Source organism: Astatotilapia calliptera, chromosome 1 (assembly GCF_964374335.1).
Source record: "Astatotilapia calliptera chromosome 1, fAstCal68.1, whole genome shotgun sequence".
NCBI lineage: Eukaryota > Metazoa > Chordata > Actinopteri > Cichliformes > Cichlidae > Astatotilapia > Astatotilapia calliptera.
The window spans coordinates 4,976,303-4,993,277 of NC_137422.1; positions in this window are offsets into that span (position 1 = coordinate 4,976,303).

Consider the following 16,975-nt stretch of genomic DNA (forward strand, 5'->3'; position numbering starts at 1 on the left):
CGTGATGACTGAACATGACTGATAAATGTACTCGCTGACACATTGGCCTTAACACTTTCATGGGGTCGCATTTACACCCAACAGGCTGTGTTATTTGTGTTTTTTCAGTAAAATGCATGGGGAAATACCCCACTTTAACTTGAAGATTTAAGATTGGGTGGGCCCTGTGGGATGTTCTGTTCTTTAAGTGGGCTGCAGCACGCTTGACTTTGGGAATGGTGAGTTCATCATATACAGTGGCTTACAAAAGTATTCGGCCCCCTTGAACTTTTCCACATTTTGTCACGTTACAGCCACAAACATGAATCAATTTTATTGGAATTCCACGTGAAAGACCAACACAAAGTGGTGCACACGTGAGAAGTGGAACGAAAATCATACATGATTCCAAACATTTTTTTACAAATAAATAACTTAACAGTGGGGTGTGCGTAATTATTCAACCCCTTTGGACTGAGTGCAGTCAGTTGCACATAGACGTTGCCTGATGAGTGCTAATGACTAAATAGAGTGCACCTGTGTGTAACCTAATGTCAGTACAGATACAGCTGCTCTGTGACGGCCTCAGAGGTTGTCTAAGAGAATATTGGGAGCAACAACACCATGAAGTCCAAAGAACACACCAGACTGGTCAGGGATAAAGTTATTGAGAAATCTAAAGCAGGCTTAGGCTACAAAAAGCAATCATTCAGAAATGGAAGGAGTCTGGCACAACTGCAAATCTACAAAGACAAGGCCGTCCACCTAAACTCACAGGCCGAACAGGGAGAGCGCTGATCAGAAATGCAGCCAAGAGGCCCATGGTGACTCTGGACGAGCTGCAGAGATCTACAGCTCAGGTGGGGGAATCTGTCCGTAGGACAACTATTAGTCGTGCACTGCACAAAGTTGGCCTTTATGGAAGAGTGGCAAGAAGAAAGCCATTGTTAACAGAAAACCATAAAAAGTCCCGTTTGCAGTTTGCCACAAACCATGTGGGGGACACAGCAAACATGTGGAAGAAGGTGCTCTGGTCAGATGAGACCAAAATGGAACTTTTTGGCTAAAATGCAAAACGCTATGTGTGGTGGAAAACTAACACTGCACATCACTCTGAACGCACCATCCCCACTGTCAAATATGGTGGTGGCAGCATCATGCTCTGGGGGGGCTTCTCTTCAGCAGGGACAGGGAAGCTGGTCAGAGTTGATGGGAAGATGGATGGAGCCAAATACAGGGCAATCTTGGAAGAAAACCTCTTGGAGTCTGCAAAAGACTTGAGACTGGGGCGGAGGTTCACCTTCCAGCAGGACAACGACCCTAAACATAAAGCCAGGAAACAATGGGATGGTTTAAAACAAAACACATCCATGTGTTAGAATGGCCCAGTCAAAGTCCAGATCTAAATCCAATCGAGAATCTGTGGCAAGATCTGAAAACTGCTGTTCACAAATGCTGTACATCTAATCTGACTGAGCTGGAGCTGTTTTGCAAAGAAGAATGGGCAAAGATTCAGTCTGTAGATGTGCAAAGCTGGTAGAGACAGACCCTAAAAGACTGGCAGCTGGAATTGCAGCAAAAGGTGGTTCTACAAAGTATTGACTCAGGGGGCTGAATAATTACGCACACCCCACTTTGCAGTTATTTATTTGTAAAAAATGTTTGGAATCATGTATGATTTTGTTCCACTTCTCCCGTGTGCACCACTTTGTGTTGGTCTTTCACCTGGAATTCCAATAAAGTTGATTCATGTTTGTGGCTGTAATGTGACAAAATATGGAAAAGTTCAAGGGGGTCGAATACTTTTGCAAGCCACTGTATATGTGAAGTAGACAAAGTCAGACAGAGACCAAAGAGAAACCTTTTAAATGGAACGAGTCATCACTGAAACTTGCAACAAAGACTGTTTAATATTGTCAGCATTTTTGAATGTTCCACGCAGGCAAATCATGTGATTCCAAACTGCAAAAATTACTTCCTGTTCTCAGGGTTGAGGGAAAGGTCTGGAAAATCACGAGAAAACGTGATAAAACAAAGCAACAAAGAGGAACGTGGGTCTTAAGTTGAAACTAACCAACATGCATGAGACTCTGTGAACAAACATGATTGCAACAGCATGCTTGTGCTTAACTGCTGATTGACCTGAGTCACTCTGCTTGTGGCTAATACGTAAAAGTAAGTACGCACAGAGTGCACACAAACTGATTCACACATCAACAAACTTTTTTACCAAGGCAAGGCCTTCGGTGCCTGCAGCCAAACCAGAGCGTTGGCTGCTTTGCTCCAGTTTAAAGACGTGTTAATGCTGCAGCATGTAGTTACAGTTCACAGAGATGTGATAACAGCTTCTAGAAGGCTCTGTTCTATGAGTGGGTCTCACAGTGGCAAGCTCTCAATTCTTTATTTTAGTCATCACATAAAAACAAATCTGCCAGCAGATGGGCAGAAAACGAAGTGAACTGGCCAGAGACGGAGTGACTGAGTAATGAAGCACAACTGAGTGGAACAGAGGAAGTTTGGCTGTGGAGTCAAACATTCAGTGGCTGGGATCTGGGACAACAACCTATAAATACACACAGAATGTTTGCACAGTGAAAATGCTATAGGCACTAAAAGAAAAGTGAGAATGCTTTCATAAATAATGCAAGGATTATCTTTTACTGTGAAGTAAACAGAAAACGTTGTGGAATTAATATTTGACTAGAGATCTTTTGCCTTTAAAGCAGCACCAGCGCTCCTGGATACTTCGAGGTATCTGGCAGACAACTTGTTCCAACACCTAGTAAGACACATCTGTTGTGGATTTAGGCCGTCCCACTGTCTCCTGTAATCCAAGAATGACTCCATAATGCAGACATAAGGTCAAAACTTTAGACTTTTTTGGATTGTTTGTGAACCTTTTTAAGTGAGTTTAAGTCTAAGTTTAGGCTATGATTAGTATGTTTTGAAATGTGGTGGGTCTGTTTAGGACCATTTTTGGAAAACTTCTGTCATCCGTGTTTTGCATATCTATCTTGCATAATAAACACAAAAATGAAAAAAACTAGTTTGAAGGCCGGGGTCGTCACAGATGGCCACTTAGGCCTCAGGAGGTTAAACATTTATTGGAGGACATTACAGGACTTTTGTCTTTCAAATCATATTTAAATATATAAATAAATAAAAAGACGAATACATGTAAACTTAAAGGAACATCTGTTTGGAAACATTTCTAATTCAAAGTACAGAGACTGACACTTCGATACAAATACAATTATAAATCTGCAACACTTATCAACGTCCAGTCCAGTCAGACTTATCCAGTGGTGCTGCTGTAACATCAGCATAACTGAAGATTCAGAAAATAATAGTCTCCAACAAGACAAAGTGACTAAACATATATGCTTAGCTTCAACAATGTAAGCTCAGTAACAGTTAAGACCTACTGAGGACAAAGCATATAAATTCTGGCATAAAAACAGGAAATACATAAAAAGTGGTAAAAAAAAATGTGGCACTGATTACAGCTGTAAATCACAAATATTGAATTAGTAATCCAGCTTTAACAGTAATAAGATTTACATTAAAAATAAATATGTCATGTAAGTATAATAAAAACTGTTATAAATTTATAAAACTGGCCAAAATGACACATATCTTTACAATTTATAGCTTGAAAATCTCTTTAAATGGGTGAATTCATGACTTAATGATGTTACACAATCCTGTGGAAATATTCACTGCACTACACAATTCTAATGTCTTACATTATAAAATGCTATTTGTAAGAAAAACAGAACTACCCATTACTGGGTACATCAAGCTCATCTAAAAATATTAAAAAAAAACCCTCACCATCACTTAGGTGAACATTATGTATGATCAAATATGATGCCACACATTTCTTATGGACAGTGGAGCAGGAAGAGAGAAAGAATATAAGTGCTGAGGGTTGGACAGATGCACTTGGGTCGCCTACTCAGGCACTGAGCTACAGTGGCACCCAGAATAAGGTTATCATTGTTAGTTTGGATATTATGACTGTAAGTCTTGGGGCAGGTAAGTGCTCAAAACCCAATTTCCCAAACTGCACTAAAACCCAAAAGTTTAAAATGCCCGAGGCCGATTAGTCAGATGTAATGATGTTCCTACCTGTGATTAGGGATGGGTATTTAAAACCGGTTCTTGTTGAGAACCGTTCGCACTGTTTGAATTCCTTGGAATTGTTTGCCATTTTTGCAACCGATTCCCTTATCGATTCCAGTTGCCCCGAATGACGTCACCACATTGCGGAGCGTCATTTACCTGGCAGGAAACATGGCGGCTCAAACGCTCAAAAGTTTGATTATACTTTACGAGAACGGATGACAACAGGGCAACTTGCAATACTTGCAAAGTAGATATTTCATTTAAGGGAGGAAACACTACGAATATTCAAAAGCATTTGCTCACAAAACACACGATGACCTTAAATGAATGTCGTGTTTTTAATTCTGCTCCGGACTCGTGAATCTCAACCCAGCAGCAGCGGTAACGTTTGCACCAGGGGCGATTCTAGGATCAGAGCTTTGGGGGTGCTGAGCACCCAGAGAGCTGCCCAGCCAGGCAAGATAAACTTTACTCGTCACGATGAGACTTCTTCCCCGTCTCTGTCAGTCCCTGCATCCTTAAATGTCTCCTGAGTTCCCTCTGACTGTCTCCTTGGTGCATTTAAACCCCTGTTCCTCCCTGTCCTCATCGTCTGTTGTCTTCATCTCCATTATCAGTCATCATCATTTTACCATCTCTGTGCAAGTCTGCAAATTTCTTTATTAAATCATAACATTCTTAAATTCATCAAGTCTCTCTGTGCCTGGGTCCTCATCACAAAACATGACATCACTGTTTTGTACATTTTAACACAATTTAATCCCATATTTGTGAAAGAAAAGCAAAACACTGTTTTTTAAAGTCTGTAACAAAACCATCAAATCTGATAAAGGTTATTTAAATGCTGCAGAAGAAGAATGGATTGGAATAAAAAAAAATACATATCCTAACCTTAATTACTGCGGGAGAATAATGAATGATGCTCATAGTGAGTAAAAAGTAAACTGAGTGCATTTTTTGGACAGAGATTCACTTTTAATGTGTATGTATAATATAATGCAGATACATAAAAATACACTCCAAAAATAGAGTCCTTGAAATGTACAAAATATTATTACAAAATTAAAAAACATTGAGACACCTTTGCCTATGGTACAATGTATGAAAAGATCTTCACTGCACATACTACTATGGCTCTGCAGATTTTTTCTTTTATCCTATGTCGCCTCAGCTTGAGGTTGGCAAATCTGTCTGTCACTTTTTGGTGGTCAAGTCTCTCAAGCATCTCTTTCTCAACTGACATCACAGCCAGGTGCTGGAGTCTGCTTTGACCCATTGTTAGGATGCCTGGGTCGTTGACCCAGGGTTTTTGAGTTTATTATATTATTTATACTTTCTAGTCTTTGGATTCTTTGAGTTCTGTCTTATGGTTTATGTCTCTGTCTTCTCTAGTTGCTCTGTCTCCCCTGTCACCTGTATCCCCTTGTCTAGTTCGCGTCTCTGTGTATCCTTAGTTGCTATATCCCCGTCAGTGTCTGTGTCTGCCCTGGTCCCACGTCTCTGTTCCCTCTGTTGCAGTGCGTGCGAGTCTGTGTCTTTAGTTCAGTCTGTGTCATGTTTCCTGTTTTATTTTGAAGGTCCTTGTCTGAGGTTAATGTATCTGGTTTTGCTTCCCCTTGTCTCGTTAGGCCTGATTTGCCCCAGCTGTGTTTCCCTCCTGTTACCCATTCCCTGATTGCTGTTTTGAGTTACCTTCTGTCTCCGGAGTCTGCACTTTGGGTCCTTCTCCTGCCTGCACACAGCCGTCACATAACACCCATTGTCCTTCTCAGCCAGGTATGGAGCTGATGAAAGACACTAAAAGACCTTTCACAGCTACAGCTGCTAACTGGGTTTGTTAGGTCAACCTGAATAACAGTTTTCAGTTTGGGGAAGATCTAATTATCCAGAAGATTGTACAATGTTAACATATCTGGAATGGCACCAGCCTCACTCTTGAGCTTCAAAAAGTCTTTGGCAACCGTGACTTCCTCTGACTGAAGCTCAACATGGTAATGCAGTGCCAGGGCTGACAACCCAGTTTGTTTTGCAGACTGTGTATAGCAGCTTTAATATAGGGAGAACACAACCTCCAGATTGTACGAGTAAAATTAGTTTTTTTTCTTTGCCAGTTTAAAAGTTTCTGTTGTGCCTGATAGTACTCCCTGTCTGTTTTCTTACCTGGTTCTTCCTGACCTTGTACTTTCTCCTCATGCTCCCCTCTTTCCTCTCTCCCTCTTTGGACTGACAATCGCACACAAATAGATTGTATTCAATTAGATAAAAAAATACTATTAAGATTAATAATAAAAAAAGTCCTCTCTCAATGTACTTTCAACCAAAAGGCAAATAACCAAACCACATTTACATCTAATAAAGGATATAAATATTGAAACAGTGATCCAACATTATCCTTTAATGATGGATCATTTGATTTTACACTTTTACCTAAATGTGGCTTCTTTTATTGAAAAAACTTCTTCATATCCATTATGAACCTGGCTGTCTCTCTGCACACACACACACACACACACACACACACACACACACACACACACACACACACACACCAGGAGTTATAAGGTTAATGGGCATCCAACCAGTTAGCTAGTTAGTACCTTGGGTTCAATATCGGCAAATAGGACAAAATAACCAGCTTCTCTCTTTCCATTTCAAACAGGACAGTGGCAACAACAGCAGGCTACAGACAATGTTAAGTTTTAGATTTTAAATAGGCTGTATACATTTAAATGGGAGCAACAGGACGGTCAAATGTCGCTGATGTTACTACAGAGCAGGACGGATTGTAGGGTAGCAAACATAGTCGGGAAACAAGTTTTCAACACTGCAGGTTACCTGGTGTAATGTTTTTCAGCTAAAAAGAAACATGGCCTGACTCCTACCTAACTATATAAGAGTAACTGAAGGTTAAGGCAGCCGCTCACACCTCCGCTCTGCTGCGTCTCAGCCACTATAGCTCTGGCAGAAAGGGCGCTAGAGCCAGAGTAGGGGAGAGGCGAGCTGGAACAAACCACTTTGGGAGGGGGGGAGGGGTTATCTATACTTTTGTTGTTAAAATGTTCCATCTCAATTACGTACTGTATGTTTTTTATATTTTTAGTAGTGTGTCCCACAAACAGCAAATATTGTCAAAAAAAGTAAGTAATCTTTGGGGGTGCTGAAGCACCCCCAAAATGAATCAAAGCACCCCCGAAAATGGGCTAAAATTGCCCCTGATTTGCACGTCCTCTCCCGTTAATGCAGCAGGTAAATAATCAACTAACAGTGCATATTATGTTAGCGCGATCTGCTTTATTACAAAACCTGCCATTACTGTGCGTTTAGGTGACCATGATGAGAGAGACAGACAGAGTCTGGCTCAGATGCTGGCAGTTCTTGCTGCAGTCTACCGGTAGCGTCTCCTTTCAGGCCAGGATAGACGAATGTCACGGAGCAGTGACTAAGTTTGTGGTAAAAGGCTTGAACCCATTTGCCACAGCAGATGCCCCCGATTTTCGGTAAGTGAATGTGTTTAATTGTAGGCAGGGACATTACTGGATATTCTTGTGTAATTGCTACAGAATAATTTATGCTATACTTTGTTATTGCTACAGAAGAATATTTATTTTATTATTTTACATTTACAATTTCTTTTCCAGGGGACCCTGTGACACCCCATTGAAAAGCCGTAGGCTGTGGATCTCTTAAGATCTCACTGTTGGGTTTGTTAGGCCATGTTACTCCTAAATTTCTATCTTGTTCAAAAAGCAGATATAAAACAAAGTTCTAAGATAATCGAACTTAGTGTTCTCCTTTTTTACAAAGAATTGATAAGAGAATCGATAAAGAATCGAATCGTTAAACAGAATCGAAAATGGAATTGGAATCGTGAAAATCTTATCAATACCCATCCCTACCTGTGACGCAGCCTGATCTGTGTTGATTGGCTGGAAGAAGTCTTTGAGGTCAACTCTAATGCATTTCAGTTGGAAGTTTAAAAAATGGATGAATCCAGGTAAGTGGTTTCTGGAGCCTAAACACCATCAATCAAGCAATCCAAATGATTTAACTGACTAAACCTAACTGAGTCATTTTTTAAATGTAACCAAGAAGTAGTTGGTGTCTAAACCTATCAGAGCCTGTTTTGATTCCCAAACAAGTCGTTTAATTGCACAGACCTCATCAAAAGGTTTGATAATGTTCATATGAATCACTCATCTTTTGGTTTCAAACAATGAATTAAAAATTAGAAAACGTACATGTAAAAGAAAGAAAGCAGGACTTCAACTGTGGCCCCTGGCGTGGGGAGCAAAATGACCTAGAATGTCTGAACCTACTCTGAAAACATAACCAGCACCTCATTTTGATTTGGAACAGTTTGGTCTGCACAGAAAACTTGACCTGAACACATCCATCACTTTGAAATGTTCTCAATTCAAAGACTGGAAAGGTTCAATATGACTGAAGTAAACTATCAAGTCAGGTCTTTGGATGGCTATACAAACTGGGATGGCTCGAATAAAAGCTTTCATGGGGTATGATGGATAGGATACCCCCCCCCCCCCCCCCAAAAGAATTAAACCAGTTATATTTCAATAGGTACTCTTTTCTAGATACAGCAGCAGCTTTACTATGTGCTGCTCAACACCGGCCTTTTTCAAATAGCTCTCCTTTTAACAGCATCACTTGCTGAATTTCTGACAGAAATTTAATAAGCTTTTATCTGACTGAGTAGATCCAGCCGCAAATCGTTCATGGTTCGATGATCGCATATTGACTGCTTAATAATGAGGACGAGTTTCTTTAAGTGCACCCCCCCCCCCCCCCCCTTTGATTAAGAGCACCAGGCAAACCAATTAATGACCCTGTCAAAGTTTATCAAAAACACGTGAACTACAAAGTGATTTCGTTTTATGTCACTTTTGAGTTTTTCTCTATCAAAATCAGCAATCAACTCATGATCGCTAAACACGCCATGTTTCTTAACCAAGAGCTTTGAGGGCATCGATGTAACCACAAAATTAATTCACACAATTACAAGATTCATAGTATTACAGGAGGGAAGAGTGACATGTGTTGTCAGAGAGTATTGCACTATTATTTTTTTTATATCAATGCTGTGACTTCCTAGATACAGCTATCAACATTTCCAGATGGCCAAATCTCTTCTTGAAAACGTATTTGTTATCGGATCGAGAATGAAGAGGGGGGGATTGTAAACACAGATATCTGAATCCTCTGCAGGCTGACAGCTCAGTAAAGCATCCACGCGTCCACTGGACAAGCCTATCATTCAGAACATACGGACAACTTAATGCTCTTGTAGCTTTTCTGAGCCAAAGCCCTGCAGTTAAGCTCTGGTGAAAAGCCTGAAATCAGCTTATTTATGATATGTCGAACAATAAAGGTGCACATGTGCATATTCTTTAAGCTACGTGCCAGATGCAGGTAAAGTATAAGGATAATACTGGTTGATAATTATTACTGTAAAACATGTGTTGCTATTTGAGACATTATTGGAGGATGTACAAACACAGTGTAAAAATGCATGCCCATCCAGGTTTCAAGCTCCAGTCAGTTGTTCTAAAAACAGTAATGACGCCCAATGGAGGAAATGGCTGATCCATAGAGGCAGGAATCTGCTACAGCTGACAGCACCCAAGTCGCAGACTCTGCAAAGGAACCCTGGAGAGTACAAAAAGACGTGACCAGCCAAGCATTTAACAGTCGTGCATTAATATTACTTATAGATATGTATTTAATGTGTAACAAAGTAAGAATTGTTACAATGTGTCTCTGTGACTGTCGCCTTTCCCACCTGACTGAAGTGACTCCTGGTCCACAGAGAATTACTGTAATACTCTTGGGCAGACTCTGGTGCATGCTGGTCTGTCTTTGGTGTGACATTTGGATTTCTTAGTGCAAAGTGAGCTGACCCTCACCTTCTGTGGTAGCTTTGCTTGTTGCTTTTGGATCAGAGAGATTCTCTGACATGTTGACAGCTTCTTGCATTTCAGCCATGGTTTCTGTCACTCAGGTTCCCCTGTACATACAGAATGGATTGCATTTAGATGTAGATCTGTTGTTGTCCTGAACATTGTGCAGAACTTTCCACACTGACTGATTGAACACCCTCGCTCACTGATTCAAAGTTAAGACTCCGAGATTATGCATGAGAAGCATTAAAAGCAGAAAGATTACATGTGAACAGTTTAAATTAAAGTGCATTTTCTGTCCCTCTGGTTATAAATTCTCCTCTCCTGACTGCATCTGCTTTAACACAAAGCAAAGCACCACAGCTGGTACTTGAAAATGTTCCAGTCTATTTGATGCTATTTGAGACTGTGCATGTTTTAAGTCTGGTTTGTTTGGTTTACACAAACCTTTCTTTGCCTCCTGCTCTCACTGTTACACCTGTAGTGTAGTCATTTAGCGACTAATAAAGGCCAGTAAAACAAACTTTAATATGATGGTATAAGTGTACTCACAAATGTCTGTCGTTCATTCTCTCTCTTTAAATGTCTCCATGACAACCATTCTATAATGCACTGAAACCATATTTGTCTTGTTTTGGTCTTGCATGTGACTTAAATTGCTTTTCACCGATTCCATAAGAAGCATGGGCTCAATGGGATCTCACTCTCAATCTGGGACCATATTGACAACAGAAACTGCTTTAAAACAAAGCTGAAATCAGAAGGATGTTTCCTTTGAGGCGACGTTACAGGCCACAGTGCAATTTGCCACTTGTTCAGCCCCCTTTTCTTTCTCTGCCTGACCTTTTTCTCTAATGTCTGCATTTCAGGAGCAACAAGAAGTACTCAGAGAGTGCAAACCTCTGCCAAGGCAGCTCATTCTCTGGCAGCATTTACTTTTAAGGGAATCGTACTTTGTAAATCTTCATTTTGTTTTTTTTGTTCTTTTTCAATGTTCTTGAAGGCGTTTGCAGGAAAAACAAGTGGAAAATGCAAACTCGTTGTTTGTCCCGTTGAAACCTGCTTTAATAGACCTGAAATAATTGGCAGATGTGAAATATAACAGTACTGTATTTTTCAGACCATAAGCAAAACAAAACAGTCAGATAAGTTAAACTTTACTCATTCTGTTGTTGCAGTATATTAATGACTAACCTCGTATTGTGGATGGATTATCTCAGTTGTTCTCTTGACTGAAGTTTGGACTGTTTACAGCATCCTGCCATGTGATTGCATTTGTCTCTGACCATCAGGAACCCTCACGTTAACTTTTATCAAGGGGAAAAAAATTAATTGTTCATCCTCCAGCTTCACTGTTTATGTTATGCTAACATAGCTGTGTAGCTAGCACATCATTATATACCAGCTAGCCTAACCTCAGTAACCCTACAAACATCACTGCTATTTAGTTTTCTGTCTTCATTTATGTTGGAAGTGATAGCAGAGCTGTACGTTTGAATTTTTCAGAAATCTCTCAGTCAGAACATGCTATATCATGTTTAGGTGGAAGCTAGTGAGCTAACTTCCTGTTAACTTCTAACGCCTTTAAATTTAATAACTCCTGTTTTAATGGATGCCTGGATGTTAAACTTAATTGTTACACCTGGTAAAGCAGCAACGCTGATCATTTTATTAAAGATGAAAGAATTTAGACAGTTTTTAACTCTCAGTGATGCTGCAGTGTTCGTTTGACTTTGGGACCTGAAGCCGACGGAGTTTAGGACCCAGACTACTCTGCGAGGCTCCTGACTATGGTAGCTGTAATGCTCAAACAATCCATCAGGTGGTGCGGCTTCGTAGCTTAGCAAAGTCACACTAAAACATTATTGACAGATTTTTGAGCGCCGTGTAGCACATAAAATCAGTTCGAGGTCAGTAAGCACAACCAGAATTCATACATAAGGCACACTGCACATTTTTAAGAAAATTAAAGGATTTTAAGTGTACCTTGTAGTGCAGAAAATACGGTAATATCAAAGCTGAAATGTGAAATGATATTTGGATGCTAATATTTAGAATCCCCATCCCTGTATACCAATACAAACAAAGGCAGTACAATTTTAATCATATTTTTAAAGATAAAATTAATTTTATGAGAATTTGACCTAATTTGACCTTGAAAAAGATGTGAGATGTGATATTTAAAATCCCCATATAATTTTTCCTCATATATGTTGGCAGTAAGAAACATACTGTAGTTTTAAATAGCTCTGCATAGCATTGTTATCACTTTGACCTTCAGCTGTTGACCTTAAAGGAGAGGTTGGAGCATCAATGTGACAAGATATTTAAAATCTTTTTTTTTAATATGTTCTAATTAAAGGAGCAGGTAGATTTGGATAACTTTGTTTCCCTTAATAAATATTTTTTTTCAAAACTGCATTCTTTCTCTAATGTTAAACTTTGATGTAACTGAATGTTAGTTTAGTTTTACAGCAGATGTAGCAGGATTGAAATCTTTGAAATGTCTCATAAAAAAAAGTATAAATAACTCGACTCTAAAACGTTTAATTGTGAAAAAGGAAGAAAAAATGAAGAAAGGAAAGAATACTTTGCTGTATTGATGATTTAATTTTGTATACATAGCAGGTGGGGAAGAGACTGAGGGACGTCAACAATGAAAGATGATTATCAGCATACTAAAATACATATTCACTAGTCTTATACAGAGTAATGGCTTCATGATATAGTTATCGTTGGTCAGTCTGAATGACAGTTAAGGTATAAAAGTACAAAATTATGCCACATTTGCACAAAGCAATCCAGCAGCAGGGATGCACACACTAAAGGACATTTATGACCCTGTGGGTCTCTGCATTTAAAGACAACCTCCCATTAACATTTCAGTCTGCAGGCACATTGTTCTTTTATTTATTTATAGTCTACTTTTTATATGTATTCTAAGGCATTAATGTGCCTTAGAATACACGTCTCAATAGACCAATTTCATACAGCTCTGAGCAGCCCCAGTAGATTGGTGGTCGCAGTATTTTAAATTCTGCCTGGAAGCCGTTATCTACTGACTGTGGAGGGCAGCGCTCTGCTCAGACAGCTCAAATCTAAATAAGAGACCAGCCTGGCGGAACATGCAGCCATCCCTGGACCCCAGTCATCAAGTTATGCTAATTTTATACACGATAAATTACGTTGGAAAAACTGAAAGTTTTATCATCACCAATCTTTACCCTATCCAGGATATTTGGATACATGTTTGGATGTTTTTGTTCATAAAAGACACAAAATGTGAGTCTTAAACACAGAATGCATGAAGGTAACATCAAGCCGCTGGCTGCTCCTTATGCATCAAGTTCATAGATCATAAGAAGACACAGATGAGGGTTCAGACACACAGATGAGGGTTCAGACACCCATCTGCCCAGAAGATTGCCTTAATTTGGAGAAGGCTTGGAATGCCATTAAACAGAGATGTTTCTGCCATTAAGCAGTCTTAGAACTGCCAAACAACTGATGTTAAATGGAAAGCTTCACGTTGTGGGTTATTGGACCAACAGAAACATTTCATGTTTCAAAATGATAACTATAACAGACAGAGCCTGTGTATGTTGAACTTGCTTCATAGGATAGGACCCTGGGTCCACTCTGCTAGCTACGCACAGGTTCAGCTGTTTTATGCTGTAATAAAAATGCCAAGTTTTGATAACAGTTTTTCCTTTCCTTAAATAATTGTTAAAAACTGCATTTTGTATTTACTCTGGTTATCCTTGCCTAACAGTATAATTAGTTTGAAACATTTATGATGGATATATTAAAAAAAATACTTTTTAAATAACATTATTTATAAATAACTATAAATAACATTAGACCTACAGGCTGAGACTCCTTCTAATATCCCAACATCTGTTGAATGGTTTAGTAAAAATATTGATTCATGACAACATTAATCACATTAATGTTTAGCGCATTTAGTCAAAACACAAATTTGTTGAAAATTTGTTTATCATCAGACACGTTGCCAACAGCAACACAGCAGTCAGACATCTGTACATGACACTGTTTATCAGTAAGTAAATAAATGGGCTGATAATAAATGTTGACATCCTAAAATGTTCCACAGACATGAGGTGAACTTTTCCTGTTAAAGCCTTTAGCTCAAAGCAATAGTGATGGTAAATTCGATTCTTTTTACTAAATCGAGTTTGAATGAGTCACTCACCAAAGTGAATCGGGTTTTTTGAGTCATTTGATTCACTGAGTCAGTTGACCAGAGAGTGCAAAAAATTTACATTTTCACTCAAACTTAATTTGTTTCTCTTTTCATGTAAATCCTACTGCTAAGATGAGTGATTGAAAAAGAAAAATAACTATTTTTATAGAGCAAAAAAAGAGCAAAAAAAAAAGATTTCTAAAGGGAAAATTTTATTTATTTTTATTTTATCTTATTTGTATTTTCCTCAAATATATTTAAATGTCCACTGAGCTGTGAGCCAGGGGGCGGTAATGCGCCTTAACATTGGCTGCCAACCAAGAAAAAGAAGAAGAAGCTGTGCGCCAGGAGTGAGGGGGTGAGTGAGTAGGCCTTTCTCAATATGCGTACTTGCGTTCTCGTGTACTTGTGATATGTCATCAGTTGGAGACCAAGTATTGTTCCAATTCGAAGTATGCATCAAGCCGAGAACGCGAAAAAGTCTGTTCTTGCTCCGCCCGTTTTATCGAGCACAATCCACACAAGTCACCACCGATGCATATCGGTGGTGACTTGTGTGGACTTGGGACAGCTAAATATCCCAGAATGCATTTCGTCCAAAACTCAAACGCGGCAATGGCGGACGAGCGGGGCTAAAAACTTTTAAATATTACTCTTTCTGGGTCACAAAATAAACTTTTAAGTTATTTTCAAGCGAGAATGTAGCTGTGTAAACTTCAAATGTCTGCTCGATTTATCAAGATATCATATATTTCCAAATGCGCTCCGATGTTTTCGGAGACGTCTGTGACCCGCCAGCTCCAATAGCAGACAGCGAGGTCGAGGATTATTAGAGCCGGCGAGAACAGCGGACTCCCGGCACATCGTTTTCAACCCCCCCGCAGTCTTTTCGCTACTCAAGTTAAACAAACCCCAAACCCCAGTAGCTGTCTATTGTATGGAGTGTCCACTAAAATAAAAATAAAAAGCGTTCTAAAATCTCACCTGCTTGTTTTTATTAAGGTAGGTACACGTATGTACATGTACACTATTTTTATTAATAGAGATTTCACTACTGAGGTTAAACATGATATATAAGTCACTTAGATCACTTCTAAATGTTAATGTTTGGTTTATTTCAGTGTTTTATTTGTTCCTGAGTAAACCTGTTTGGCTGTGATTAAAGTTAAGCTTCATAACATATTACTCACAGTTAAATTAAGAGGGGACGGCAGTAAAAACTCCGGACCTGTGACATCATCAAGTATGCTGGTGTTCCAATTGTACAAATCGCGAGTCCGTACTCGCATTCTCGGCGAGTCCGTACTCCCGTGTGTGCGAGTGCGTGCGAGTACGTACTCACGTATTTGAGAATTGAGAAAGGGCCATTCGTTTATGCTATGATTCAGCACAGGATGGGAGGGGGTGAGTAACTCAAATGTGCTGTTAACATGTTAGCAGAGCGATGCTACTGTGAACTGAGGAGCTATTGTCTTGATGTGAGCTTCTACTCAGGGTTTTTTCTTCCAGTTCAGAGCAGAAATGTTTTTGTTAAGAAACTGGCTGTTGTTTTTTTCCACACAATTTTAATTATAAGCTAGATATATTTCTACTAATGGAATTAGTTTGCTAACAGCAACAGTGATGAGTCAGTGAGTCAGTTGGGCTTGTGAATCATGATTCACGAGTCAGTAAAGTGATTCTCAAGTATTGACTACGTGCACGTTAGCATATGCTACTTCCGGTGCGGAAACTTCTGTTGGGAGATTTGTTTCCGGTGTCCTATTCACGCTCTGTTTACCGTCCAAAATAAGTTAAGCAAATGAATGAATCAAGCGGCGATTTACATTTCTATAGATGTCTTGGGCATTTACCCAATATATCTGTAAATGATGTTCATCGACTTGTCGATATTTTTCCTCAGAGCAAAAGAGAAAAGGGATTCAAATGTTATATTTCTCAGCTGTCCCTCGTTTATTGCGGTTGTTATGTTCTAAAAATAGCCAGCGATAGGTGAAATCAAATAGCCAATTTTATTTTTTGACGGTGCAAAACGTTTCGTGGACATCGTGGACATACAGTACTGCACTTCAGAGTCACACTGCTAACGATCGATGCAGCGATTCTGTACTGTACAGGAGAGACGTGACGGAGGAGATCGTCTGCAGCGATCAGGACGCAGGACACAATGTGACGTAAAAAAAAAAAGCATGCAAACCTGCACTAAAAGAATCTGCGAAACAGCGAGGTGAAAGGTGAACCGTGTTATAATGAAGGACCGCTGTAATTTTGAAGGTAAGTCACAACATACCCTTCGTAAATACTAATGTATAGAAACCCTTACCAGCAATCATTCATTTTTTGTGTGGCTTTTTTCACGGTTTGTTAACATGCTGTGTAGGTGTGTACTTGACTAGCTGATATCGACATAACAGGGGAAACATCTGGTTTGACTATTCTTCACCTGCAGTTTGAATGCTGAACATTTGCCTGCTTAAATCATAAGACCAGTCACTATACAGAGATACTTCTGAATGTGGACGATGTGTCTTCTGCTGCAGTGATGCAGTTCTGCTTGTGTTGAGTGATGTAAACAACTGATCGATCTAAACGCTTTAAACGTCAAAATTGATCATTAGATTTCTTATGACACAGCAGTGGTGAGTGTTCCCACCTTCTGCTCTTTATAACTTAACGTGATCTTTCCGTTTTCGAGTTTTGGACATGATTTTGGAGCATATCTTCGCAGTAGCGATTGACCGCAAAGTAA